Below are 13,035 nucleotides of genomic sequence, written 5' to 3'. Positions count from 1 at the left end.
AGTCCATCCTAAAAGAGAACAGTCCTGGGTGTTCATTGAAGGACTGATGCTGAAGTTGAAACTCCAATATTTTGGCCACCTCATGTGAAGAGTTGACTCACTGGAAAAGAGTCTGATGCTGGAAGGGATTGGGGGCAGGAGGAGAAGGGGATGACAGAGGATGAGATGGCTGGATGGCATCACTGACTCGATGGACATGAGTTTGGGTGAACTCTGGGAGTTAGTGATGGACAGGGAGGCCTGACGTGCTGCAATTCCTGGGGTCGCAAAGAGTTGGAGACGACTGAGTGACTGAACTGAACTGAATATATGTTACCCAGTAAGAAGTAAAGAGAAAATATAAGAAATAAGGATGCTGCTGCTAAGTCGCTTCAGTCGTGTTCGGCTCTGTGCGACCCCATAGACCGCAGCCTGCCAGGCTCCGCCAACCCTGGGATTCTCCAGGCAAGAACACTGGAGTGGGTTGCCATTTCCTTCTCCAATGCATGAGAGTGAAAAGTGAAAATGAAGTTGCTCAGTCGTGTCCAACTCTTCGCGATCCCATGGACTGCAGCCCACCAGGCTCCTCCATCCATGGGATTTTCCAAGCAAGAGTACTGGAGTGGGGTGCCATTGCCTTCTCCGAGAAATAGGGATAATTGTAATTAATTATTTGCATAATTATTTGATGGATTCTTGTCTTCCCCGTGAGGTTCAGAGGTTTTGTGGACATGTTCAGAGCCATCTCTCCAGGATCTGGTAGGACCTGGCATGTAGTAGGTGCCCAATAAATACAAACTGGACAAAGAGATGCTGCTACAAAACTCCTGCTTTTAAAAACATAGAGAAAAAAAAATTGAAAATGGTTAGATTCATTAATAACATGATTATGCTTAGTATTTTGTCCTAGTCAATCAAGAAGAGTGTATTTTGGACTTCCCTGGGAATCCAGTGGTTAAAACTCTCTGTTTCCACTGCAGAGGGCACAGTTTCAATCCTGCATGCCATGTGGCATAGGAAAAAAAAAAAGGGTACTCCAAAATCCTTATGGAGGAGGTTCACAAAGAAGGGAAAGAAAGGAATTAACATGAGTCAAGTCCTCAGAGGTGCCAGAACGGCACTGGGTGCTTTATATCCACTACCTCATTTAGTCCTTTAACAGCTAGAGCTGGAAGGTATTGCTTCTCTCATTTTAAAGAGAGGAACTGAAATTATTTTTCAAAGGTTTATTAAACATTTTCCTTTAAGGAGACTAGCAGTATCATGTCATTTCTGTATTTAGCATAGTTTCTTGCCAGATTAATTTTTATCTCAATTTTATCTCAACTTTTCAGTTAAAGCTCTGAAACTGTTTCCTTATATTTGGATTCCTCTCATCTTCAACTTGACAAATGTTCCTGTAGCATCCACTTTAATTAAAGTAGAAAAGGTAGTAGTTGCAAGCACGAACACAAAGATAATCCTTGCTCTCCAATATCAGGCAATTTCTCTTCTGAATAGTAATATTTGATCCATGTTTTTGTGACTAAATTTTAAGAATTATAGACTGAAAACAACTTTTCCATTTTTCTGAGTAAGCTACCCATCTTCATAGCCAGATTAGGAAGGTGTACTATAGTTGAGCATTATATCATACATTGACTAAGGTAAGAAAAAAAAAAATGGCACTATTAAAGAAGTCATCAGCCACAGAAAGGATATGGGATTTCCCCCAGTCTCACGTCATCTGGCTTCATTACTGTAAACAGAGTTCAAGGAGTTGGTGTGTGAACTCACTTTATGAAGTCATAATTTTTTGTGAATATGATTCTGGAAGAATGAAGAACGTTCAAGGTGATATAGCAGATTCTGTAATTTTTTGAAAACAAAATGTTAACATCTGACTTTAACGTGTGAAGAGATTAGAGTTAGTAATCTATACGGGTGGTTTATCACGATGGTGGAAGTGATAAAGCAATACAGGAAGTATGTGTATAAACACGTTTAACTGCCTTACCTTTACCTGCATACCTGAGAAAGTGCCAGGGTTTTGGTTGGGGTGTTTTGTTTTTAATTTTTTTTTATCGAGTAAGTACTCCCTAAATGGTTTGGAGTTGAAACTTTTTGGCTTACAAAATACTGTTTGGGAAAGAAACTGTCCCCCAAGTGGTACTGTCATAGAGCCCTCAAAGGTTGTGTGCTCAGAATTATGTAACAAAGAAAGGGTCATGTTAAATCATTTCTTTGTATTGCTGGCTCACAGAACAAGGAGCGACCTATGGTAACAACTCAATATGTATTTTTTAAATTAGTGAATAATGTTATGTGACTCAGTTATTCTCAAAATGTGTTCTGGGGATCTTTGGGCATTCATGCAGTCAAACTCATTTGTGGATAAAAGACTGATTCAAAGTACAAATAGACCAACAGATTTTAATAAAACAGTACGAGAAGTTCATTGAGATGGTTTCAGAGTCCTCATTGCAGATATCTTTAAGAATATTTCTGAAGTTTTAGTGTAATGTCAAAGAATATATGCAGTTATCTGAAAAGGCTATTAAGACAACCCTTCCGTTTCTAACTACATAATTATGTGAGGTGAGGTTTTTTTCATGTGGTGTAACTAAAACAATGTATCACAACAGACTGGATGTGTGTGCGTGCGCTCAGTCATGTCTAACTCTTTGCAACCTCATGACTGTGTGCCTGTGAGGCTCCTCCGTCCTTGGAATTTTCCAGGCAAGAATACTGGAGTAAGGAAGCAGATTTAAGAATACTGTACAACTGTCTTTTATTAAGCCAGACATTAATGAGATTTGAAAAATATAAAGCTATGCCTCTCTTCTCACGAAACAGTTTTTGTTCCATAGAATAATTTTCATAGAATATGGTATTTTTCATAAAGAATGTCATTTATGTCCACATGCCATGGGTTTATTATTTTTATTTTAAATGAATTAATAAATACATGTTTAAGTATTTTCTGTTTTACTTTTAATATGATAAATATATATGTATTCCATATAAATGAAAGCATTTTAAAAATTCTGTATGCTCAGTTGTTCAGTTTGTCTGACTCTTTGTGACCCTATGGACTGTAGCCTGACAGGCTCCTCTGTCCATAGAATTTTCTAGGCAAGAATACTGGAGTGGGTTGGCATTTCTTCCTCCAGGGAATCTTTCTGACCCGGGATCGAACCCCTGTCTCCTACATCTACTGCATTGGCAGGCAGATTCTTTACCATTGAGCTACCTGGGAAGCCCCATTTTTAAAATTACTCAATTTTTAAAAGTAAAAAAAGGATCCTTGGACTTCCCTGATGGTCCAGTGATTAAGAATCTGCCTTCCAACTAGAGAGCCTGCATGCTGCAGCTACTGAAAACTGCACTATCTGGTGTCCACACACCACAACTGGAGAGTCCATGCACCGCAATGGGAGATCCCACATGGAGCAACAAAGATCCCACATGCTGCAACTAAGACCCAACGCAGCCGAATAAATAAGTAATTTTTTTTTTTTTTAATAAAAGGATCCTGAGATCAAGATGTTTGAGAACTGCTGATGTAAAGCCCACTAACTTTCACATATGTTAACCATTTACTCAGGCCCCAATGTGGGAGTTATCTCTGATTCCTCACTTCTTCTCATTCTCCACTAATAATCAATCAGTAACATCTGTGGACTGCATGTTACATTTATTCCCCTCCATTGTTTACTGCTACCATTGCTACCATTTCAGTCCATGTCAACAATATCTCTGTGATGACTGTTTTTTTTTTTTTTGTATTTTTAAAAAATTTTATTTTATTTTTAAACTTTACATAATTGTATTAGTTTTGCCAAATATCAAAATGAATCTGCCACAGGTATACATGTGTTCCCCATACTGAACCCTCCTCCCTCCTCCCTCCCCATACCATCCCTCTGGGCCGTCCCAGTGCACTAGCCCCAAGCATCCAGTATCATGCATTGAACCTGGACTGGCATCTCGTTTCATACATGATATTTTACATGTTTAAATGCCATTCTCCCAAATCTTCCCACCGTCTCCCTCTCCCACAGAGTCCATAAGACTGTTCTATACATCAGTGTCTCTTTAGCTGTCTCGTACACAGGGTTATTGTTACCATCTTTCTAAATTCCATATATATGCGTTAGTATACTGTATTGGTGTTTTTCCTTCTGGCTTACTTCACTCTGTATAATAGGCTCCAGTTTCATCCACCTCATTAGAACTGATTCAAATGTATTCTTTTTAATGGCTGAGTAATACTCCATTGTGTGTATGTACCACAGCTTTCTTATCCATTCATCTGCTGATGGGCATCTAGGTTGCTTCCATGTCCTGGCTATTATAAACAGTGCTGTGATGAACATTGGGGTACACGTGTCTCTTTCCCTTCTGGTTTCCTCAGTGTGTATGCCCAGCAGTGGGATTGCTGGGTCATGAGGCAGTTCTATTTCCAGTTTTTTAAGGAATCTCCACACTGTTCTCCATAGTGGCTGTACTAGTTTGCATTGCCACCAACAGTGTAAGAGGGTTCCCTTTTCTCCACACCCTCTCTAGCATTTATTATTTGTAGACTTTTGGATCGCAGCCATTCTGACTGGTGTGAAATGGTACCTCATAGTGGTTTTGATTTGCATTTCTCTGATAATGAGTGATGTTGAGCATCTTTTCATGTGTTTGTTAGCCATCTGTATGTCTTCTTTGGAGAAATGTCTATTTAGTTCTTTGGCCCATTTTTTGATTGGGTCATTTATTTTTCTGGAGTTGAGCTGTAGGAGTTGCTTGTATATTTTTGAGATTAGTTGTTGCTTCCTAACTTGTATCAGTTCAGTTCAGTTGCTCAGTGGTGTCTGACTCTTTGAGACCCCATGGACTGCAGCATGCCAGGCTTCTCTGTCCATCGACAACTCCCAGAGATTACTCAAACTCATGTCCATCGAATCATCCATGTGATGCCATCCAACCATCTCATCCTCTGTCATCCCCTTCTCCTCCTGCCTTCAATCTTTCCCAGCATCAGGGTCTTTTCCAATGAGTCAGTTCTTTGCATCAGGTGGCCTAAGTACTGGAGTTTCAGCTTCAGCATCAGTCCTTCCAATGAACACCCAGGATTGATCTCCTTTAGGATGGACTGGTTGGATCTCCTTGCAGTCCAAGGGACTCGCAAGAGTCTTCTCCAACACCAGAGTTCATAAGCATCAGTTCTTTGGCACTCAGGTTTCTTTATAGTCCAACTCTCACATCCATACATGACTACTGGAAAAATCATAGCTTTGACTTGATGCACCTTTGTCAGAAAAGTAATGTCTCTGCTTTTGAATATGTTGTCTAGGTTGGTCATAGCTTTTCTTCCAAGGAGCAAGTGTCTTTTAATTTCATGGCTGCAGTCACCATCTGCAGTGATTTTGGAGCCCCCACAAATTAAGTCTCTCACTGTTTCCATTGTTTCCCCATCTATTTCCCATGAAGTGATGGGACCAGACGCCATGATCTTAGTTTTCTGAATATTGAGTTTTACATTAACTTTTTCACTCTCCTCTTTCATTTTCATCAAGAGGCTCTTTAGATCTTCTTCACTTTCTGCCATAAGGGTGGTGTCACCTGCATATCTGAGGTTATTAATATTTCTCTCAGCAATTTTGATTCCAGCTTGTTCTTCATCCAGCCCAGCATTTCTCATGATATACTCTGCATATAATTTAAATAAGCAGGGTGACAATATATAGCCTTGATGTACTCCTTTCCCGATTTGGAACTAGTCTGTTGTTCCATATACAGTTCTAACTGTTGCTTCTGGCCTGCGTACAGATTTCTCAGGAGGCAGATCAGGTGGTCTAGTATTCCCATATCTTGAAGAATTTTCCACAGTTTGTTGTGATCCACATAGTCAAAGGCTTTGGTGTAGTCAATAAAACAGAAGTAGATTTTTGCTGGAACTCTCGTGCTTTTTCGATAATCCAACCGATGTTGGCAATTTGATCTCTGGTTCTTCTGCCTTTTCTAAATCGAGCTTGAACATCTGTAAGTTCATGCTTCATGTACTGTGGAAGCCTGGCTTGGAGAATCTTGAGAATTACTTTGCTAGCATGGAGATGAGTGCAGTTGTGTGGTAGTTTGAGCATTCTTTGGCATTGCCTCTCTTTGGAATTGGAATGAAAACTGAACTTTTCCAGTCCTGTGGCCACTGCTGAGTTTTCCAAATTTGCTGACATATTGAGTGCAGCACTTTCACAGCATCGTCTTTTAGGATTTGCAATAGCTCAGTTGGAATTCCGTCACCTCCACTAGCTTTGTTCCTAGTGATGGTTCCTAAAGGCCACTTGATTCCGAATTCCAGGATGTCTGGCTCTAGGTGAGTGATCACACCATCGTGGTTATCTGGGTCATGAAGATCTGTTTTGTATAGTTCTTCTGTTGTATACCTATTTCTATTCTTGACTCCACAGAATTTATGCTTTATATAACAGTCAAAGAGGTCTTTTAAAACATAAAGTAGATTGTTTTATTCCTGTTTAAAACATTCCAATGGCCTCCCATCATCTTTAGAATAACATCTAAACTTTTCATTGCCTACTTAGTTTTGCATTATCTGCTGACTTCTGGCCCCACTTTCTACCAGTCTGTTCTTTTTAGACCCTGCTCCAGCCACAATGGATGTTTGCCGTTCTGCAAACTGTCAACTCCTTCCCATGATTCAGGTCTCTGCTCATATGTCACCTCCTCAGAGAATTCCTTCTTGATTATGCTACCCCGGTTTGCCTGCAATGTGGGAGACCTGGGTTCGATCACTGGGTTGGGAAGATCTCCTGGAGGAGGGCATGGCAACTCACTCCAGTATTCTTGCCTGGAGAATCCCCATGGATAGAGGAACCTGGTCCATGGGGTCACAAAGAGTCGGACATGACTGAGTTACTAAGCACAGGACACAGCACACAGTCTCCTATCCTCTGATTTATTTTTACCGTCTAGTACTCTTGTCTGGAAAATCCCATGGATGGAGGAGCCTGGTAGGCTGCAGTCCATGGGGTCACTAGGATTTGGGCATGACTGAACAACTTCAGTTTCCCTTTTCACTTTCATGCATTGGAGAAAGAAATGGCAACCCACTCCTGTGTTCTTGCCTGGAGAATCCCAGGGATGGAGCCTGGTGGGCTGCCATCTATGGGCTTGCACAGAGTCGGACACGACTGAAGCGACTTAGCAGTCTCTTAAACATTCATATTTTCTTTATAGCACTGAAGGTTATCTTGAGTTTTACATTTATTTAATTTTAACACCTGAATCTCTGCTAGAATTGCTCCTAGAATCTCTGCTGAATCTCTACGAGACTGTAAACTCCATGAATTAAGGACTTTGTACATTATTCCTAATATTTAAACTAATATGTTTCATAATAAACTAATATGCACATAGTACAATAGTTTCTCAATAAATATTTATTTAAATTGAATTTTAAACTCAGACACTCAAGGGCCTTCCCTGGTGGTTCAGTGGTAAGACTCCACACTTCCAGTGTAAGGGGTGTGAGTTCAATCCCCGCTTGGGGAACTAAGATCCCACATGTTGTGTGGAGCAGCCAAGAAAATTTAAAAAAAAATAAATAAAATAACCTGACACTCAAAACCATAAATTTTGAAGGAATTGGGATGGAATCCAGTCAAAAGAAAACACAAAGGTAATGTAAACAGAGACAATTTGATATGAAAAATTGTCAACCTGTAAAAGGTGGTTAACTAGTAAAAGGGGGAAATAAAGGTTTAAGAAGTACAGAGGTAGTAAATACAGAAAGAATTTACTAATCCTTGGGCTGAAGAACTTGAAGAAGGAAGGAAGGAAGAATCTAGAAGAGCTCTCCTCCCTTTGCCCAAGACAGAGTCAGACCTCTGGAGAGGGTGTGGCTGCCATAGGAACATGCGGTCTGCTAGTGGAAAGAAACTTGCTGAGGGCGTAGCCACAGCCGAACCATGGGATCGACCTGCAGGGTGGGCCAGAAACACTTACCAGAGTGCCCTAATGTGAGCCCATCAACTGGCTCTCATGCCAAAAACATCCCTCTGGAAGCAGGAAGGGAAGACCTTTCCTCCTGCTCTGGCCTCATGGTGCCCCTCTAGGACCTGGTGCTGACAAAGTCTAAAACTGATCCAGGAGAAATCAAAGGAGAAGTGTTTAAAAAGGCAGCTCCAGAATCACAAAACAGGGCAAAGAAGGGTGGAAATAAAAGAAGTTTGGAAACAAAAGGCAATAAATTGATAGCTGACACATTCTACCATGCAAATAATGTGCATCAGTTTGAAAGTGTAGAACATGTATAGCATGCTTCCATTTGGGCAGCCAGCTCACCAATATGCGTCCACTTTTGTAGGAGCAAATGAAAAGAAGAAGCATACCCAGTTCCCCCAGCAGTTAACTGTGTGTATACCGAGGGGTAAAACCAGGGGACAGTAGGGGAAAATAGTAATTTTACCATAGACACTACGGATGTATTGAATGCATATTTGGAAACGCCTACAAAATGTGGCTGACTTCAGTTTTTCCTAACACTATAAGTATATCCCAGGCTCCTCCATATTGGCAGGGTCAACAATGTTAGAAAGCACGTGCTCCTTTTGAAAATGTCTTGCTTGATCTATGAGATCACTTTGATCTCACTCTGGCCCCATTCTGACCAAAGATATGTAGTAGTAATTGGCTGGGGATAGGGACAATTCTGAGAAAACTCTTTGTTCTTAAAAAGAGAACCATGGAAAAAGGTATCCCTTTTTTCTGCCTTTAGGCCATATAGTATGTGAGAACATACTGCTAGGAGCTTCAACAGTCTCTTGTGACCATGAAGGGAACTGACTGACCCTCTGAGCATGGCAAAACTGAAAGATGTAAGCACTCTGGATCTTCGATTATTTCTTTTAACCACTGATATAACTATCTCTTTATTGCCATGTGGCTTCTAGACTCCTTGCTATGTGAGATAATAAATCTCTTAAGTTTAATTCACTTGTAGATGGTTCTTCCGTCACTTGAAGGTGAAACTGTTTTCTCTAATGATAGTAATGCATTGGCTCAGTGGTAAAGAATCTGCCTGCCAGCCTGGAGACCTGGATTCCATCTCTGGGTTAGGAAGATCCCCAGGAGAAGGAAATGGCAACCCTCTCCAGTAGTCTTGCCTGGGAAATCCCATGGTCAGAGGAGCATGGTGGGCTACAGTCCATGGGGTTCCAAGGAGTTGGACACAATTTACCAACTAAACAACAACAAATCAGGTGTATGATAGGAATTCCCTGACAGTTCAGTGGACTCCACACTGTCACTGCCACGGGCTCAGGTTCAATACCTGGTTGGGGAACTAAGCACAGCCAAAAAGGAAAGAAAAAAAATTGTGCATATGAGTTTTTTCAGTACTTTGGCTGTACAAATGAAGCTTATTTCATACTACCTTTTTCACTCTATATATGAAACATTATACCAATAGTATAGTTAATATTTATTATCATATATCTGACTTTGTGATCAATGCTTTATTTTTTGAGGTATAATTGACATTCAACAATGTATATGATTCAAGCATATGGAATGATGATTAGATATGTATATATACTGCAAAATGACCACCATGGTAAGTCTGCTCAGCATTTGCCATCATACATAGTTACAAACAATTCTTTTTCTTGTGATGAGGTCTGAATATTTATTCTCTTCAGTTCAGTTCAGTTCAGTCGCTCAGTCGTGTCCGACTCTTTGCGACCCCATGAATCGCAGCAGGCCAGGCCTCCCTGTCCATCACCAACACCCGGAGTTCACCCAGACTCACGTCCATCGAGTCAGTGATGCCATCCAGCCATCTCATCCTCTGTTGTCCCCTTCTCCTCCTGCCCTCAATCCCTCCCAGCATCAGAGTCTTTTCCAATGAGTCAACTCTTCGCATGAGGTGGCCAAAGTACTGGAGTTTCAGCTTTAGCATCATTCCTTCCAAAGAAATCCCAGGGTCTATCTCCTTCAGAATGGACTGGTTAGATCTCCTTGCAGTCCAAGGGACTCGCAAGAGTCTTCTCCAACACCACAGTTCAAAAGCATCAATTCTTCGGCACTCAGCTTTCTTCACAGTCCAACTCTCACATCCATACGTAATGGAAACACTTTAGCAACTTTCAAATACATAAAATATAGTATTGTTGACTTTATTCACTGTGCTGTACAGTACATCCCTGTGACTTATTTTACAGCTGGAAGTTTTGGCCTTTTGACCCTTTCACCCATGTTTTTGCGCCCCCACCTCTGGCATCTACCAGTTTGTTCTCTGTATGTGTCTATGAGCTTGCCTTTTGTTTAGTTTTATTATTTTTTGTTGTTTGTTTTATTTTATAGATTCTACACATAAGGGAGATCTGTGGTATTTATCTTTCCTGTTTCACTCAGCATAATGCCCTAAACATCCATCCATGTTGTTGCAAATGGAAAGATTTCTCTTTTTTGTGTGTGTGTGTGTGGCTAAATGCTTGAAACAGTTTAAATATATTATTTGATGAAGTTCTCACAAGAACACGAACATGTGGTATACTTTGTTCTTGGGTTACATATGTGAAAATATAATCTGTACCTCCCCTGAAAGAACTCACAAGCCAGTGAGTAGGCGGACAAACACACTGTTTAAAACCAGTGAGACTGGCTGCAGCAGACATATGTGCCCTTCTATGTCCACTGTGCTTTGGATGGAATCATTTCTCCCATTCTCAATTTAGGACCCTACCCACCACCCCAACACCTACGCTGGACCTGGCCAGGCAAGATATCTCTTTGTCCTAACCAAAGTGATTATTCAGTAAAACAGATGTGTGGCCACAGCTAGGTCCATGAGAAACCATCCTAGGATTTTTTCTTTTTTTTTTCTATTCATCCTAGAATTTTTGATGGGAGTTTCAAGAAAGCAGCTGACAACGTTCTTTGCCATCAAGTAGTGACAGCTTGTTTGAAAATAAGGCCAACGTAGAGAAAAACAAAGATAAAGATGGAGAAAAATAAGAGAGACAGAGATCTAAGGATTCCCAAAGGAAGGTCACTTATTTCAATTCTAAGCAATTTCATTAAAAGTTCAGATAAGATATATATATATATATTTTGACTCTGCTCTACGGCATGTGCCATCTCAGTTCCCCAAGCAGGCATCCAACTTATGCCCCTGCCGTGGAAGAGCAGAATCTTAACCACTGGACTGCCAGGGAAGCCTCGATAAATCTTGATAGAAGTGAAACTAAATTTCCCAAGAAGTAATAATTAGCAATGCTGAGAAGAAAAGAGGAAGAGGGAAAACAGTAGGATGGTGTGGGAAGAGAGAGTGTGACCTGTTTATAAAATTCCAGTTGTTGCATGTGGCCAGATCTCAGGATGCCTGTGGAGTTCAGAGAAGATAAAACTGGGAAGGCAGGCAGGGCCAGATTATGTAAAGTCTTAGGTTTAGGCTTTCACTGGAAATTGATGAGGAGTTACTGATCTGTGTATTAGAATATTTCTTGCGATGATGTTGGGGAAGGTATACCGGAAGAGATAAAACCAAAATCAGAGGTGTAGTGAGGCAATGACAGGAATATACATAAGAAATGGAAAAGCCCTAAGTAAATACTTGAAGATGCATTTAATACATAGAATGGGCAAGGCTTGAAGATCAATGGATATGGGAAATGAGGAAGAGAGACAAATCCTACGAGGACTCCATGTAATTTTGTGAAACTGGGTGGTGCCATTTGCCAAAAAGGGAGCAGGAAGGATAAGAGAGTTTGTGGGGCCACATGATGAGTTCCAAATGGCCCTCAGGGGACAAAGGTCAGCTTAGACTCGAAGGTTAGGATGCCAGCAGGAAGAAGTAGTGTTTGAGGCCTTGAACAAAGAAGAGATAAGGCTAAGTGTATAGGTGGAGAAGAGAGAGGGGCCCATGATGGAATTCTGGGGGGCATCAAGTTTTAGATGATGAATCTGCAAAATTAACAAAAAAGGGAACAGGCAGTAGAAGAACAGAAAGAGTGTGATTTCACAGAAGCCAAACTAAACGTTTCAAGGAAGAAGTGGTGAAGAGTGCGAAACGTGCAATGCCAAGGAATTCAAGTAAGATGCCTGAAAGTTATCCCTTGGGTTTAGACAATGGATGGCCATTAGTGCCCACCTCTGATGCTTTTATTGGAGTGACTGAGGCATAACACTAACTGCTATGGCTTTAGAAGAATGTGAGAGTAATCTAAGGGAGCACTGACTTGTTTTAAAGAAGGAGTCCAGGGATGGTTCAGAAACCAGAAGGAGACCTAGGCTCAAGGTTCTCTCTCTCTCCATGATTGTCTCTTTCTCTTTCTGCCCCTCTCTCTCAGGTCTCTGTGGGAGAGACCTGACTTGTTTAAATACCAAAGAGCAAAAGCTGAGTCAAAAGAGGCGCTGATGATAAAGATGAATTGATCTATTTGGTGGAGCAAGTCTCTGAGAGTGGGCTAAGAGATTAATCTCAGACAGAAGTTCTCCTCTTTTACTGAATAAAAGATATATAGACAAGCCACAGTACAGAGCTAGATACTTGTTGGAGGTGGGAGAGGAAGTTGCTGTATTGAATTTCAGCTTGAAGGAACAGCATTTTAAGATAGGCTACTTGTGATGGTAGTAGTTACAGGTAAAACTAAAATAAAATTTTTTTTTCATTTAAAAGCAAGAATAAGTTATATAGTATTAAGTGAAATGTGTTATATACAAAAGTTACCTATAGAGATAAAGTAATGGTGAGAGTGTTTTATAAAAAGAAGATTAAAAATATTCAAACTGATAAATATGAAGCCCCTTCACCACCACAAGGCTGTGATCCATGGAGTACACCTGATGGTCACCTGATGAGAAGAGCTGATTCATCGGAAAAGACTCTGATGCTGGTAAAGATTGAGGGCAGGAGGAGAAGGGAGTGGCAGAGAATGAAATGGTCGGATAGCATCATTGACTCAATGAACATGAATTTGAGCGAACTGGGGAGATGGTGAAGGACACGGAACCTGGTGTGTGGCAGTGCATAGGGTCACAAAGAGTCAGACACAACTTAGTGACTGA

The sequence above is a fragment of the Bos grunniens genome, chromosome 16 (genome assembly GCF_055505025.1).
Source record: "Bos grunniens cultivar Pamir isolate PY7600 chromosome 16, Bosgru_T2T1.0, whole genome shotgun sequence".
Classification (NCBI taxonomy): Eukaryota; Metazoa; Chordata; class Mammalia; order Artiodactyla; family Bovidae; genus Bos; species Bos grunniens.
This window is presented reverse-complemented; position numbering follows the sequence as displayed.